A 17,606-nucleotide genomic window follows, 5' to 3' on the forward strand; every position below is an offset into this window, starting at 1 on the left:
TTTCTGTATATATATATATATATATATATATATATATATATATGTATATAAAGGACTGGGGATGTGGCTCAGTGGTTAAATGCCCCTGAGTTCATTCCCTCTTATGTAAAAGAAACGAAGGAGGGAAGGAAGGAAAGAGGGAAGGTGGGGAGAAAGGAGGAAGGAAGGAAAAAGAAAGAAGAACGAAATCAAGAAGGAAAGTGGGAAATATTTTGAACCAAAAGAGAATGACGACACTACATCACAATTTGTGGGATGCAAGACATTAATCAATGGTTCAATTTCTTTAAAAGACTATGTCAAAAAGAACAGAATCCTCAACTCCATGACCTTATACTCCTCGTTCCAATGTCCTGAAAGAATGAAAAGCACAGTGAGGCTTAAGAGAGTGCAAGGAAAGGAATAATAATGAGCAGAAATCAACAAAATAGCAATTGGTCAAACCATAAAGAAAAGCATGGAAATAAAAAAAAAACTGATTCTCTGAAATGATAAACACTCTTGGTAAAACTCTAGGTAGACTGGTCGAAAATGAAGAAGACACTTCCATTATCAAAGGTGACTGTGTGTCCATCAAGATGGATCCTACAGACATTAAAAGGATAGTGATGGAAGCCAGGAGAGGTGGTATGTGACTGGAGTCCCAGCTTCTCTTGAAGGTGAGGCAGGAGAATCGCTAGAGCCCAGGATTGGGGCAACACAGCAAGGCCCCTGACTTGTACTGCAAATGTGTAATCATGCAATGCTCTGAAAAGCTATAATCTCGGACAGTTCAACAACCTCAGTAAACAGATTGGGCAGAATTCTTAACAGGCTCAACAGAGCAAAGGAGAACAAAGAAAAAGTGGTTTCTCTATAAGGTCTTATATGTAATAAAAATAGAATATGTAATCAAGAGTAAGATTAGTCCAGTGGCAGACTAGGCACCTCAAACACTTGTTACCCCATGGAAACATCAAACTCCATCAGTGAATTTGATCATATAAGTGGAATAAAAGAAAAGACGAGTAATTGTCAACTGGCATGCCTGAAAAGTCCTTTAATGAGGTAAAACACCCTTTCTCCATCAACAAAATAATAAAAGACGTGATAACGTTGGAACATAAAGGAACATCCTCAAGCTAATACAATGTTTCTATGAACAATCTGCCACTGCCATCATATTCGGTAGAGAAAAACGGAATGTTCCTATCATAAGATGAGGAAGAAGTCAGAACGTCTCCCTGCTTAGACTCTTGTCACGTGACTACAACATGATGCTGGAGGCCCTAGCTAGTGCAAGGAGGCAAAGAAAGAAATGGCATGGAAGTGACAAGGACGAGAGACTGTCTTCACCTACAGATGGCATGATAGTTTACACAGAAATTACTATGTATTGCAGAAAAAAAATCTACCACATTCCACAAACGTGTTAGCCTGGTCACAGGATAGAAAGGCAGTATCGAAAAAACAGACACACAAATAAACCAGTCTCTTCCCTCTTACTAGGAACAAGCAATTGGAAGTGAAATTTAGCTTCAATGTCTTTTTCAGTACCAGGAAAGTAAATTAATTATCTGTTGAGAAATTTAACATCATGATTGAAAGACCTGTTTGGAGACAGCTTTAAAAGATTGCTGAGAGACATTAAGGACCTAAATAAATGGAGGTGTACTACATTCATTGATCAGAAGACTCACAAAGGTCAAGGTGTCAGTATTCTGGTAGTCGATCCCTAGTTTCACCATCACTATAATTACAAGGAAAAACCATCCCTCAAAGCTCTGTGGAGGGCTGGGGCTGTGGCTCAGGGGCAGAGTGCCTGCGTAGCATGTGTGGGGCCCTGGGTTCAATCCTCAGCACCACATAAAAATAAACCAAAAAAAAAAAAAAAAAGAATAAGAGCATTCTGTCCATCTACAACTACAAATAAAATAAAATAAAATAAGCAAAGTTCCATGGAAATGCATAGGACATAGACTTGCCAAAGCCATTTGGAAGGGAACAAAGATGGAGAACATATACTCCCAAACTACCTGCTATAATATAAAGGGATGGTAAAGACAACAGCATGGTTTTGCCTCAGAACAAGAACTATGGATCAGTGTATGAAACAGAAAGCCCAGAAAGAGACCTACACATACCCCATCAGTGGAATACTGACAAGGGCTATATAAAGTAATTCAGTTCACTAGTGGTCCTGGGAGTAGCGGACCTCCTTAAGGAAAAAAGCAAACAAACCTCAAAAGCTCACCCAACATCCAAACATGAACTCCAAAGAAATCATTGGTCTAAGTAAAATTCGCTGCATTTGTGCACTCAGAGAATCCACAGGAGAAATACTTTGTGTCGCGAGAGCAGGCCAGATTGTCTCAGTCGGGACACAAAAGCATGAATCAGAGTGGAAAAATAATCAATGCACTATTATCACAACTGAAAACCCTGGGCTTTTGCTGATCAGACACCAGGGTTCAGCATTTCTGTGGAGTGTGGGTTTCTAACCCCGAAGGGGAACTGACGTTGACTTGTATCAGCTCCTGGGACAGAAAACTGGGTCTGCTTACTGTCAGGCACAAAAACTCACCATATCATCCTGGGTTCTCCCTTTGACACTCTGCCTTTCTCCCACTTCTTGGCCAACTTCTTTCTTCATCCACCAGAGGCATGCCTGCCCTGGCAAACCTTCACTGACTCCATGTCAACTCTCAGGGACTGGGTGGCTGCCCCTCCTCAGTCCTCCCATAGCCCAGTAAACTTCCTCCATCACTCTCTGAGGCACGCATGCCTTTCTTGTCTTCTCCCTGCAGGATGGCTTCAAGTCATAACTGCGTCTCTTTTGGACATGGTTTGAGAGAAGCTCCAAGACCAGATCAGCCCTGTGTCCTTGCGGGTTTTGTGACACATGCATTACTAAATGGCAACCCCCACCTTAAGAACCACCTAAAAGACTCTGGAGGCCACACACTTCCTCCTTCCCCTCAGGGTAACTCTTTGCAGGGAGGACAATGGGGAAGAGGAAGAGGGGCTGGCAGTCAGTGGTGCAGACCCCACAGATAGGGTTAGCAAGCAGGGTGCACAACTTGGCAGCATCTCCTGAAACCCAAGCTTCCAGGATGGAGTTTGATAGAGTAGGATTAGGCGGCAGGAAGATTTCACTTTTGCTGCTTTGCCTTCCACCTCTGGCCCTTGCCCTCCATCTATCATGGTTGGCAAGCCCTCCAGGCCCCCAAACCCCTACCCACCATCCATCCACCAGATGAAGACCCACAAACAGATAGCATCTCACATAACCCTAAAGAGGAAAACATCTGCTATCAGAATGCATTCTGGATGCTATCACCCAGCTCATCCTCCTTCTTTGATGACCATTTTGGAAGATACACTGCCTGAGGGCCTTGACGTACTTCATCTTGTGAGTCAATCTGCTGGTGGTGGGGGTCCAGGTACACTCCTGTCTCTGGCATCCCAACCAAAGGAGAACTCACCATCAGCCTGAATACCTCTGCAATTTCTGTTCAGCCAGCAGCAACCTGGCTTAAGCCTTCTGGGAGGCCAGAAGAAGAAGAACAGGAAAGAAAGAGAAATTGAAGGGGTGGGAGTAAGGGACAGAGGAACACAGGGGACGTCACATGTGAGAAATGTATCCAGTGCTTGAGCACAGTGTACTGGGCAGTTGAAGGGAGGAACCATGGGGCAGAGGCAGGGGGCTGGGGGTCCGGGAGGGGGTGTGCCCCCCCGTTCCCTTTCCACCCGGAAGAGCTGCGCTTAGAGATCTCTCCAAGACAGTCCTGTAGCTATTTCCAGACACCTCACACATTCCTGGAAGCATGAGCTACACCCCCTTTCTCCCACCTGCAGCCCTCATGCGTCTGATTTCCCCTCAGTGCGTGGAGTGCACTCCAAGGGCAATCCAGCATGGGAAATTAGGTGTTGTTGAGGTGGTGCAGGTCACTGCTGTATTCCAAGCACCTGGAAGAGGGTCAGCGAGCACAACATAGCTGCTAATGGAGGTCACACATGCCAGTGATGGCGGCTGTACCTGTGGGATGAGGCTGTGGACACTATGTGGCAGAGGGTGAAAGGCCCACGAAAAGTCTCCAGGGAACTCATCTTGTCTGATATCATGGAGAACCCATGCAATGACCCAGGCTGGCCCAGGGATCCTGCTCTTGCGTGTGTGTTGGGGGTGGGGGGCAGTTCCATAGAATGCTGGCATTGTGACCCAGTTTTTCAGATGAGAACTCAGGTCTGGCCCCTGCCTCTCTGGTGGCTCACAGCCAAGCCTCGCTGTCTGTCTCTTTTCCTCTCCCACCATGTCAACTGCAGACGACACCAGAGTTCCCCAGGCCTGAGTTCCGAAGGGGCCACTTATCATCCTGCTTTCCTTCCTAGGGGATGATACTGGACACTGTCAAGCTGAGAACACAGAACTGCAGAAACAGAGCTGTGAATGGTGATCCAGCCCCCTCTGCTCGCCCCCGCCCCTGCTCTCCACCTTCTTTGGTCACGAGGCCAGAAATAAACGCTGGCACTCTTGACTGGTTTTGCTTTGTGGTGTTTGCTTTATCACTTTCAACTTTGATGCCAGCCTCGGGTGCACTGCGGGTGTTGGCTCCCGTGGGGGTGGGGCATGGGGGAGTAGTGAGCATCTTCCTCCACCCTATGAGGCTGTCCACCCTCCTCCTTGAGGCAGTGCTGTGTGCTCCTCCTTGGGTCCTGGTTGCAATGGATGGAGGCCAATCAGCAGTGAATTTCCCACAGCTGGCAGCTCTGACCCCCAGGGGGCACTTGCATGCGGGAATGAGGAGAGAACAACAGGTCTCTTCCCCCTGCAGTGCACACCAGCTTCACATCCCAGAAAACCTGGGCAGCGCTTATATATGGAAGGTGCACAGACAGGTGTTGGAAGAATCTGCAGATCTTTTTGACCCTTTAACCTTACAAAAAGGAGGTGGTTTTGTTAGAATTTGCAGCATCAGGAATCTCTAGGCCAATGCACCAACATATGGGATGTGTGTTTTGTATTAAATAGCCTAGTAGACAGGGGAACATTGAAAATCCTTCTGCCTGTTTCATGCAGCCCCCTCACAAAGCCTAGAGAGTGACAAAAGTTTGACCATGGTCTTCTGTGTGAACTCACTGTCCTTTTCTTGCTCAGAGGGCCAGGCTCTTTAGGCACAAATGACATGCAAGCCAGGTTCAGGCAGGCAGCCGCATTTTAAGTCGCATACCCTATTCCTATGTGCCTGGAGGGTAGCCAGGGTGGGAGCCCACAGAGGACTGGCAAAGCTGTTAATTTCAGTGTGGTCAGTGGCTCTACATATGGTGTCTTCACGGTCTCGCAGCCCTGATTTCCACATTTGAAAACAAGGGTGAATCAAACGACCTCACGTGGTTTGGTGAGTACTGAAAGAAGCCAGGTGTCCCAAGGAATGGAGTGTCCACACAAGAAGATACAGGACCCCAATTGCAAAGAGAAGAGAGAGACAGGGAACAGTCACGTTCTTCAATTGTTTCAGACTAAAGAGTCATACTTGCAATGTAGCAAGGCCTCTGAGAGATGACTCAAGAAACACACAGATAAGAACAAACAGACAGCAAGCAAGTTAGTAAAGAATTGGAGCACGACATTTGTAGACAAGCAACTGGCCAGTGCACAAGAAGTAGGAGCGCCACAGCACATATCATAATGCAAGCGCAGCAATGATCAAACTGACTGCATTTTTCAAGTATGAATTGGCAGCCCTTAAAGATTTTAATGGCACCTTATGGGCATCACATACTGAAGTTCTGCTGTTGGTATTGCAAATCGGTGCAGATCGTACACACTGCAACTGAGCAGGGATTAATTGCCCTGAAAACCTTTAGCTTACTGTGCACCTCCAGATGCTCTCTCCTGTCTGCTACTGATCAGAATCAGAAGCAGGGTGGTCGCTCTTGCATCGGAGCCCCGGGTCTCAGATGCCTCTGCCTCAAGACCCCTTTCTGGGTTCTAGAAAGCTTATTTCCAGTGCTGTTCATGCCAGGGGGTGTCCTCAAGGTCAGGACCTCGGAGAGTTCCCAGGAGCTGAGTCTGTGCCCTGGGGAGGCGCCTGATGCAAGAATGACAGCTAAGGGCCTCAGGGTCTCTGTGAGACACAGACATCTACAGCTTTGCTTCCTTCTAGTGCCCACCTTGCCTTCCACTCACACATGGAAGAGAAACCTGGACTGTGACTATGGATCCTTAGCAGAGCTGGGGTTCTACTCATTAGGAACTTAGGGGCCATTTCAGGGGTCATTCAGGGCCTCCCTGTCTGCTCACTGCGTTGGTGGAGCTGAGGATGGAGCTGGGGAGTGGAAAGTTATCACTGCTGAGTAACTGGGTTTGAATTTCAGGAAATCCCAACATTAGCAGAGTGCTAAACAGTCTTCCCTAAGGCTTGAGGCTCGTATATTCACCAGCAGAGCAACGTAAAAATGAGAGGCCATCGAGTTCAAGTAGTCACCTGGTCATCTCCGTTAGAGCGGAAGGGTGGAGCTGAATGGATTCGTGGGAGGAAGGGGAGAGGAAGGGAAACAATGGCAGTACTCACTGAGGCATCTCGGTGCTTGCAGCTGTCATGAGTATTATCAACTGTTTGAACAGAGTGTACTCATCTGCAGTACATGTGGTGGGAATCTAGGCCAGGGACACGGGGACAGAAGTTTCAAGAGGGGGCAGGTCCACAGCCTCTTTCTACCCAGCGGAATGAATAGCTCTGCTGGCCTCTGACAATACCTCCTTTTGGATAGTACACGCACATCACACTGCTAAGGGATCCTGGAAGTCTCTGGCATCCTGCCGCTGCTGAGTCCTGGCCTTCCCGCGTGAAGAAAGCTGCATCTCACTGGAGCCCTCAGGGTGGTGCCCTAGCTTTGCAGGGTGAGCAGTGCAATCTTTCATCCTTACCAGGGGAGAGCAGCTTGAGGGCTTGTGGAGGCTGGTTTCCCTCCAGCGTGACAGATCACTGGTCTGGTGTGGGCCTGGGGTCCAGGTCTCTGGAGGTCACTGCTGAATGCAGCACACCCAGATCTGAGCCCTCTGTGCACACACTGGGCCTTCAACAAACACTTGAGGAGTGACAGAAACAATGTCAGGGCTAGTCACGAACGATTTTCTCCGTTTTCCCAGAGGAGGAGTGGCTCAGAAGAAGACACAAGGCCCTTCACTTATTGACATCATCTCAGACAACCCTCCCAATGGCACAGGCTGGCTCGGAGACACTGTTCTTCTGCTTCGGTACTGAAAGAACTGGTTCCAGACATGCTGCCCTTCAGAAGAATCGAACCCTTCAGAGGAGAATCAGGGTCAGCCTCTGCCTTGCTCACTGCCCTCTGCCAAGCCCAAGGTGCTGCTTCCATTCCTTTCCACCAAGTGAACCCCAGGCCAAGCCTGAAATCCTCAGGGCTCCCGATGGTCCACTGGTCACTCTTTTTTAAATATTTATTTATTTTAGTTCTGGTTGGACACAATACCTTTATTTTAATTATTTTATATGTGGTGCTAAGGATCGAACCCAGGGCTTCGCATGTACTAGGCAAGCACTCTACCGCTGAGCCACCACCCAGTCCACACTGGTCACTCTTCTTTCCTTCCTAGGGGAGGAGTCTGGTCACGTAAAAACCAAGACCATGGGAGCCACAGAGTCCCAGACTTTGAACAAGGCCCTTCTACTACCCCAGTTCCCTTTTTCCCCCGTACCTTATTCTCTGGGCAGGAGATAAAAACACAGACACAAAACACAGTGTCTCTTTTGTACTCCTTGTCTGTTTCCCCAGGAATATTCACCTGCAGTGCCTTCTGGTTTGTGGGTTTGGGTGGAGCAGGCAGGGAGAGGGTTATTATGGAGGCAAAGCACCAGCACAGTACTTAGCCATCTGCGAGGGTACCCCTGGGCAGTGGAACAGTACTGCTTTTCCTCAGTCACTGTTTGGACAGCCCTGTGCTCAGTGGAAGGCAAACCCTCCGGTTTCAAACATTTCATTGAGGGTGGCTGTTGGGCAGGAGGAACTTGGGTCATAGCTGTAGGACTGGGGAAGAGGGTTGTGAGTTGAGGGGCAGGGAGGCGGGGTCAGAGGGAGGGAGGGTGTCCCAGAATCCGCAGGTAAAGCTTTGGAGCCTTGAAGTTATATCCTGACCACAACAATCCCCACCCTGCCCTCCAGGAGAAACCATCCAGCACACGGAATCACCCATCACCTCAGGTTGTTGATCTCATTTTACGATACCAGGATACCAAGGCTCTTCCCTTTGTAGGTTGCCCTTGTTGTGTATTACATCAAAACAGCTAAACCTGCCTCCTGGGACAGAGCAAAGTCCAGGTCTCCCCTAGACTTCTTGATGCTACTGGCTAAGGCTGCACCCGCTTGGGCATATTGCACCCCTTGGGCTTCTTGGCCCACTCCTAATGGATCTATGCATTCCTGGGAAACTCCAAGTCCAGCCTGCCCCTAGGCTTGGTGCATTTTGGCTGGGAGACGCACTGGGGAAAGGCGGGAAATGGGCAGGGGGCAGTGGCACTTACAACCCACTTTCTCTTCTGTCTTCCAGTTTGACAGGATTTTTCTACTGTAATATTTGAAATCCACAGCAAAACAAAGAGAATCATAGCAGACTCCACCCCTTTTAAATAACACTTTACTACAGACGTGCTTCAGATCTCCCTGTAATTTTCAGTGAAGTGTTATGGAGACACAGGAAGCATCCCTAATCTGTACTTGCTCCTCTCCTCCTTACTGGAGGTCCCCCAGCCAGGGTGTCTGAATACTCCCAAGGTTCTGTGCAGATTCAGAGCAACTCCCCCTCTGGCGGGGTGCTTCCCAGCTGCCTTAGAAAAGCTCCCCTGAGGGCTGGGGTTGTGGCTCAGCGGTAAAGCACTTGCTTGCACCCACATGTGAGGCATCGGTTCAATCCTCAGCACCACATAAAAACAAATACGTTAAAGGCAGTGTGTCCATCTACAACTCAAAACCACATTTAAAAAAATTTTTTAAACATATTCCCCTGAAGCTTCCAGTGACAATGTCTTCCCAGAATCCCAACCCAGAGCTCAGAAGCAAGCACATCTCAGCAGCTTTTACAGATAGCCCAGGACCCAGCCCTCTCATGCCTACATGTTTTCCTCCTGAGACAGATCCGCTCTCACAAGGGGAGCCAAGCTCTCCCTCTGTGTATTACCAGGAAGGGTCAGGAGCAACATCTGGGGATCCAGCCCTGCCCGAGTTAGGGGAGGTATCCACTGACACAGGGTGCTGGTCTTTCTCAGGGGCTATCACTCCCTATGGACTCTGTGACCAGGCATGGCTAGTGCAGATGGGGAGCAAGGCAGGACCAAGCAGAACTGAGTCCTGGGGAGGCCCATCCAATGGTCCTACCGGAGGTGGGGGTTGGGATCATCTGAACACACAGCACCCTGCAAAGTGGCCCAGCAACCATTTTCTCTGTCAAGCTGCTCCGTACCTGAAAGGCTCACTGTAGCCCCTGTATTCCAAGTGGGAATGGGAGTCATAGTCATGCAATGCTCCCTATGATCCTCACCTCCTGGCACTCACGGCCCTGTGAAACGCACTTGTGGTGGGCTTCTATCCAGCCAACTTTGGCAAGGGCGATGGTATGCCCTCTCTGTCTGAGGTTAGGCTATAACAAGAATGTGCCTTCCCTCTTCTGGGCCTTCATTCTCTCTCGGGCTCTTCCTGTGTGCTTGCCTGATGGAGAAGACCCGCTGGCAGGGAGCCGATGGCAGTCTCTGTCCACCAGCCAGAGAGGAACCAAGGCACTCATCCTACTTAAAGCCCATTAGAAACTGCCAAGACGCACAAGAATCCTTCCTCATCCAGGCCTACAGAAGAGACCGCTCTCCGTGTGCCAACACCTTGATGGCACTCTTACAAGTGACTGGGAAACAAGGGCCACAGTTAAGCCGTGCCTGGATCCCTAGTCCAGAAAACTCTGAGGGATAACCTGTCTATTGTTTCATGCTGCTGTTTCGGGGATGATTTGTTATGCATCGGTCAGTAGCAAGTAAGGCAGCGGGAATACCTGGGGCCTGCAGACTGTGCCAGAGATGGAAGGCCCCGCTCAGACTAGCTGGTGTGATTGGGTGCCATTTGGAACAGGGTGTGCCTAGCTTTTGGTCAGACTCAGGGACAAGTCCCAGCTTTGTTGCTAATCATCCCTTTGACCTTGAACAAAGCACCTGAAGCCTTTGGACTCAGACAGCGCTTCTGCAAAGTTTGATGGGCACTCCACAATCAAGACGGACTTAAATTAAGCACCCATTTATGTACCTCTTGTGACAGTTTCTGGCACACTCTAGGCCCTTAGTAAATAGCAGCCATGACTTTTAATGCTGTTGATCCGGGACAATGCACCCTCTCTTGGAAAATCCCCAGGCACTCAGGAGGCTTCTAGTGCAGGCAAAATATATTTTAGCGAGTGGCACCAAAGCATTTGTTCTCCAGGAAGGGAGGCATATCACAATGCATACTTGTCTAAAGATTTCTGGTGTGAGGGAGGCAGCCCCATCGGGTTGGGGTCTGTGGCCATATCATTTCTGCAGACACCAGATACACATTTCTCCCTCCCTCTTTCCCCTTCCCTCTGGCCTCTCTTCCTCCCTTCCTCCCAGCCTCCCTCTGTCCACACTCCCTCTTTCACCTCCTCTTTCTCCTTCTCCGGTGCCTGATTCCAAAGTCTTGTGGTCCATAATTCTCCCTCTTGTCCTTCATTTCACGAATGCTGGAAAGCCTGCCCTTCCCTGGCTCTCTTCCAGATAAAGCCCTGTCAGTGTCCTCGTCATGCAAGGTCTCCAGCCTCGCCCCGCCTCCCAGCCCACCCCACCCCACCCCACCGCCCCAGGCACAGAGGATGCTATAGGGGCATTGCCTTCTGGGGCACTGCTCAGGTGGGCGTCACTCCAGCCTCTCTGGAGAAGGTGAACTTAGATGGACCCGTGTATGCACAGGGGCAGGAGCCTGGGGCAAGTTACCCTGGAGACTTCCATATGCATGAACCCCATCCTCAGGAGAAGATCATTCTGTAAGAGCTTCTCCCTGTCTCCTAACTCACCCCTTCCATCAGAACATCTTGACTCCTCCTCTCCCACAGCTCCAGACATGCTTAAACCTTGCCCTCATTCTCCCCAAAGAACTTCCAATCCTGCCCTGCCACAGGGCCTTTGCATTTATGACCCTTCTCTGGAGTCACCATTTCCTGACTCTGCCTTTCCCTTGTCCTTTGGGTCTCACCCCAGCCCTTGGGCACATGCCCCTCCCTCTGCCGTGCACACACATACCGTGTACTCTTCTCCATCATAGCTTTGTCCATTCTGATGAGTTCATTGTCATGGCCGCCCCCACTCAGACTGGTCTCTGGGGCAGGAGCTCTGCATTGTTCATCCTGGAACAACCGGTCCCTGACACAAGTCTTCACATACCAAATATTTGTTGGGAAGGTGAGTCAACAAGCATGTGTCCACTAAGCTTGTGTTGCACCTGGACTCTCTGATCTGGGCCAAGGGTGAGCAGAATCCTTTCATGTCCCCTCCTTGGAGCCCACACACTCCCACCAGCAGAAGCTGGATATTTCCAGAGTCATAGCCCGAGCAGCCACCCTGGAGGCTTTTCTGCATTCCAGAAGTGAATCTGGGATGGCCAAATGCAGGTAGGACAAAGGGCCCGACACTGCAAGGGACACAGAGATGGAAAATTCTGCCAGTGTTGCTTAAGAAGTCAAGGCGCAAGGAACAAAGTGATAAGGCCAGCTTGATCCCTCTGTCCCTTCAGGACAGTGCTAGGGGTTAGGCCCCTTGACTTGATGTCACCACCCTGCAAACAATTAGATGGGCACCACCCTGCAACCAAGGAGATGGGCAAGGGGTGGCACGACTTGGCACACAGCAATACAACCTCAAGTGACAAGAGATTTAATGGGGCAGGGTGAGGTGATGAGGAGGTGACTCCTCTATGACAGACAGACAGACACACACACACACACACACACACGCACACACACACACTCAGGACAGTCCCAGAACCCCTCATTCCCCACACAGCAGAGGCTGAATACACAAGGACACAGCCTCATGCACAATGACCTGAGTGGAACTTTGCTGCTGTGGGTGTGGGCCCTGGCTGCCACGACAGTGCTCAGGCTCTCTTTGCCACGATGAAGTGTTTGCTCGGGCCCCTTTCAGCTCCAGCACAAGACACGCTTCAGCTGTCAATCCCAGTCCTAGTCTCAGTGTCCTACTGGACTGTCTTACCAGAGTGGTGCATGTCTTCCTTGTGACCTTGAGGAAGGTGGCATACCTTTCTGAGCTTGCCTTTTGCCATCTACATAATGAAAGCTTTGACTGAGTGATCTCCAAATTATAATTTTCTGCACATTCACTGATCTCATGCCTCAAGGCACAGGTACATGATGCCCAGCCTGCAGCCTAGTGAAAATTCCCCTGAGGGCACTGCTGCCCTTAGGGCCATATCCTGCCCCACTCCCTGCTCCATCCCCAAAGTGCCTGCTTGACATTAATGTCCTGTCTTTCTGCCCAAAGGTATCTCCTTTCACAGCCCAGAGCTGCAAAATTGGCGGGCTGCCCAGTGTCCCAAGGCCCAGAGCCTTGGGGACAATATCAGTACCTTAACTTCCTGGACAGACTTCATAAGCTCCAGACCGTCCTGTGCACACCTGGGAAGATCCTTGAGACCTGGACATTGGAACACATCTAGCTCCCCAAGGAGCTCCCTCCCTCTAGAGAACCAGGACAGCAGAGCTCAGAGTATCTGTGGGACACAGCTTTCTATCCCTGGCTGCCTCCTGGGAGCCAAGCTTTACTTCTGCCAATGCACAGAACAGAAACTGGCGTCTGCTTATTTGCAGTTGCAAAGTCCCCACACTTGCCTGGTCTCGCGCTCCCAAGGCTCTTCATCCTCCCCCTTTGCCAGTCTAGCTTCATTCCTCACTCCTCCAGGCACTGACTGCTCTGGAACACTCCCCGGCTCCACTGGAATCCGCAGGGCTGCAGAGTGCAGCGTCTGAGCCCTCTCATGGCCACTAATCTTCTCCTGTCACTCTCAGTGAACTTGCGCCTTTCTTGGCCTCTCCCCAACACAGGCCTGCAGACCATCTCTGAGGTCAGGCTCTCAGGAATGACCAGCCTTGGGCCTCCACTGCCTCCGGAAAGGAGTCATTTACACAGCACCTCTCATATTTCAATCATCAGGTTGGCAAAAGTTGAGGGCACCAAACACATCAGGAGCCGCGGTGGGGGACAACCAATAGGATCCTATGCTGCTCCTGGGACTGTGGATTGGTGTCACCTCCTTGGAGACCCACCCATAGGTGGTTACTCAGTGTTTGACGGCATGTGTGCCTTGGACCCCAAATTCCACTTCCGGGTACCTTTTCTAAGGAAACACAGCTCCTGGCAACAAGGACACTGAAGGAACACTTGAAAACGTTGAAATTGTAAAGGAAAACAAATAAACCTGCACAAAGGTCCTTACGTGTGGAAATAAAGAATCATGTCAGGGAGACCCAGAAGGGCTTGGGCAGCCAAGGTAAGATGGCGAGTGAGGGGGCAGGGCCAGAACAAAGGAACGTGGCGAGGGTCTTCTAATGAAGTCAATTTGCTGGTTGACGAGAAGGGCTTGTGCACACAAGCAGGGGACACAGTGAGACAGACACGTCACACTCACGCTCTTAAGGGGGGATCCAGCAGAAAAAGTAAAACAGACAGGTGGACGGAGGGGGCTCCCATCAATACTAGTGAGGAGAGTGTGGACAGGGAGGAGAAAAGGAAAGAAGGGAATGCCAAAGAACACAAAATACAAGCAGAGGCCCCCCCACGGATTCCTGGCTCTGGGGCCCCTTTTCTTCAGAGAAGTCTTTCTCTGTCGCTTTTGCAGTAAACCTGCTGCTTGCTTGCTATCTCTGTGTCCCGCCCTTCAGTTCTTTGCTGAATGCAGACAGTGAACCCAGCACCCCTAGAGGGTAACGTTGGCACATTCTGGAGAATGCTAGGTAGAAGGTAAAAGTGATGGGACAGTTCTCCAGGAACGCACAGGACAAGTTCACCCGGACTTCCTGCCAAATGCAAAATCCAAGTTGCCACACTACATGTGGCGTGATCCAGTGTGTTTTACAGCCCCGTGAAACAGAGCCAGGCATTTCCACAGGGGTATTCGGGTGTATGTGAACACACAACTGGAGAATACTTGAGGAAACACACCAGGCTGAAGGTGAGGAGACTGGTGATGGAGTGGGATGGAAGAGGGACACCACCGTTTTATCTGTGTTCTTTAGTGGGGTTCGGGGAGATTGTGTGCAGGGGTTATTTTGTGTAAGCAAGACAATATTTAAAACTGTGGCAGATCTGTAACCAGCAGGTGTTCTGAAAAAGGGATCTGTTACTATTGTCAATAATAAGAATCACAACCCACTTGGAAGAGTTTCTGAGAAACTGCTTGCAAGCCCACAGAATTTTATTGAGACCCTCCCGCGTACCTAGTGCTTCCCCGTAGATAATTACCTGCAGTTCACCCTGTGGAATCCCAGGGCTGGCGGGATACAGCTGGGCCCTTCTCCCTGGAACATGCCCTCCAAATGAAGGTTTCCAATTTTCATCCCTATACTCTTTGCATTTCAGCACCTTATGAAGTTGGGAGCTGTCGTGGAGAGCACTTCTTGAGGTGAATCCCACCCACAGCACAGGAGTCTCCTTAAGGAAGCTCCATCCCACCCACACCCTCCGGGTCCATTCAAGGCAGGTGCCCAGAGGCAGCTTATTTTCTCCAGGACACTCAGGAAGAAAAGGAAATCCACAGAGGCTGGGCAGGGCTGTCAGCCTCACCCCACATTGGGTTCTGGGGGAGTGTGCAGCCTGACCACCAGTAGCAGCCCCAGACTCATTGCTCAGCAAAATCCCAAGGTGGGTGTAATAGTCTGCTCTGGCTGCCACAACAAAACACTACAAACTGGGTGACTGCAACAACAGAAATTTATTTTCACAAGGTTCTGTAGGCTGGGGACTCCAAGGTCAAGGACTTTTGCAGCTTGGTCTCATGTTTGGCCTCCTTCTCACTAAGTCCTCCTGTGACCTTTCCATGATGTGTGTGTGTGCGTGTGTATGTGTGTGGGGTGTGTGTGTGTGCGTGTGTGTGCAGAGACAGACAGTAAGTTCACTAGGGTCTCTCTGTAGAAGGATATTAGTCCTATCACATCAGGGTCCCACCCTTCATGGCCTCACTGAACCTTACTCGGCCTTAAAGGCTCTGGCTCCAAATGCAGTCACAATGGGAGTGAGGACTTCCTCACATGAATTGGAGTGGAGGGAAGTACAATTCAGTGCATAGCAAGTAGTAAATATTTTGCGGCTGACTTTGACTTTCTAGTGACCCTGCTCCCCGGCCATCCAGATCACAGATGTCACTACCTTCAGATACTGAAAGATATATCCGGCCCCTCATCCTAACCTAAAGCAGCCAACTACCACTCCCAGTGTTACCAATGAAGTGGGGGAGTGGGTACCCCGCCCATGAACTGCCACTGTTTTTAGCATCACCAATGACATCAGAATCCCTGGACCTGACCATGGGTACAACCTAGAGCCTCTGAGAGGACAAGATATGGGGATGGATCCCCAGAACTGATTGATTGGGCCCTGAGAAAGCTCACTCAGAATCTCCAGCATAATGGGCTCAGAGGCTCTGGGGTGCTGGGGGGAGTGCACAAAGTATCCTGTTCTTCTTCGGCCACCTGGTGGTTAGTCAGTATGTTGACAAGTGCACAAAAGGAAACCTGGAGTTTGGGGGTCTTAGATAGAATCTGGCCTTTCTCCCTGGGAGTTTAGGGGTCTGACCAGGAACTAGGAAGAAACTCCTCACTTACCAGTCAAGTTTCCTCACGTGAGGATTAAACGTGTGCAGAGAAATGACAGTGTAGTGATTTGGGTCTTCGTTTCTATCCATTATCTTTTAAGTTGGCAATTTACACCAAGCCTGCAGTTTAGGACTTAAACCCAACCCACACAATGTAGCTAGCTGCAAGCCAAACAAGAACCATCGCTTTCACTTGTTCACTGGTTCATGTTCCACACACTCCTCTTTTTCCATGGAGTGCAGTAGGAACAAGCCTCGTTGGAGTGGAGTCACGGGAAGGGAGATGTGGAGGACAGGGCAGGAGACCTTTTCACTTTGGGGAGGAGTTTCTGAGTATCTGGCACAACTTGCCCAGAGACTCACAAGGTTTTGGTAAAAAGTTGTGTGTAAATCAGGTACTCACGTACTGGACAGCTCAGGGCTCTTGTCCGTCTGACTTGTACAAGACCCCATGAAGGACAGAGCTGTCTGGGACCGCTGGCACCCTCCTCTCTAGGCCATCCTATACAAGTGATGGCTTGGTCAGCAGCTCTAATGCTGTTAATGGTCTCCTTTTAAAGCCAGTGGCCACCCGTCTGATGGGCAGGGGTTCTGCATGTGAAATCCCATCTGCAGTGTCGGGGGTCTTGGTGATATGCTTCCCAGCTCTTTCCCCAATCCTATCTCTAGTACTCTGGGTCTGTCTACAATGCTGGTGTGACACACCCTGGACAGAAGTGATGGCTGAGGTTTCCTCAGGTTTGCAGTTGATATGTATTCAGGGGTCAAATAAGTCTCCCTGCAGTTGCCTCTGCCCTTTGAAGGGAAACCCGTCCATTACTCACAAATGACTCATTTTATACATGAGAAACACCCACGTCATCCATAAGGCTTGGCTGTGAAATGTGTGGAAAGCTACGTAGAGTAAAAGGACAATAGTGCTTCATGAAGTCAGGTGACAAAGAACACCCAGTTTGCCTGGTACTGAAGGATCTTCCAGGACATAGGACTGGCAGTGAGAAAACTGGGGTGGTCTCAGACAAACTGGGACAGTGGATGGCCACCACACAGGGGCAAAGGGACATGGTCACACATGGTGAACTACCCCTAGGTGTCTGCACACCCTGTTCTCACAGTGGGGCCCCTCTGTGCTTTTCTTCTCAACCAGCAGAAACCTGGCTTGGGATGGCCTGCTGGGGAGGCCAGGGGAGACAAGCAAAGGAAGCAAAGACAGATTGGAGGGGTGGGAGTAAGGGATCCAGGAATACGGGGAACGTCACATGTGAGAAATGTATCCAGTGCTTAGCAGAGTGTACTGGGAAGCAGAAGGGAGGAACAGTGGGGCAGAGGCAGAGGGGCTGGGGGTCAAGGAAGGGACGGGTCTTTGTTCTCTTTGCGCCCAACCAAGAGAGGAGCTTAGCAGGTCTCTCCAAGGGTTGGTCCCTCCAGGCACTTCGCGCACACCTGGAAGCATGATCTTCACTCCTTTTCTCCCACCTGCTGACCTGGTGAGTCTGATTTCCCTCCAACATGCAGAGTACCTCTGAGGGGCTGGGCGTGGGGTGGTGTAGATCACTGCTGTGTGCCCCACACGTAGAACAGGGTCAGGACAGCACATTGTTGTTGCTAAAGGAGGTAACAGGTGCCAGTGATGGCAGGGACGTTTGGGATGAGGCTGTGGGTCTATATTTGCAGACCGTGAAATTTCCACGAAAAGACTCTGGCAAACCAGTCCTGTCGGACACCATGGA

The 17,606-nt window shown here is 50.2% G+C and overlaps 1 protein-coding gene and 1 long non-coding RNA gene across 3 annotated transcripts in view; one reads left to right on the top strand and one right to left on the bottom strand.

Moving 5' to 3' along the window:
- Positions 1-17,606, bottom strand: part of Dmrtc1b (DMRT like family C1B) — a 38,036-nt gene that overhangs the window by 15,104 nt on the left and 5,326 nt on the right. The window lies entirely within an intron of this gene.
- Positions 13,195-17,253, top strand: LOC125614424. Its single transcript, XR_007345012.1, has 3 exons — positions 13,195-13,557; positions 14,145-14,238; positions 14,646-17,253. It is a non-coding gene; the product is annotated as an uncharacterized LOC125614424 (long non-coding RNA).

The sequence above is a fragment of the Marmota marmota genome, unplaced genomic scaffold (assembly GCF_001458135.2).
Source record: "Marmota marmota marmota unplaced genomic scaffold, marMar, whole genome shotgun sequence".
Lineage (NCBI taxonomy): Eukaryota > Metazoa > Chordata > Mammalia > Rodentia > Sciuridae > Marmota > Marmota marmota.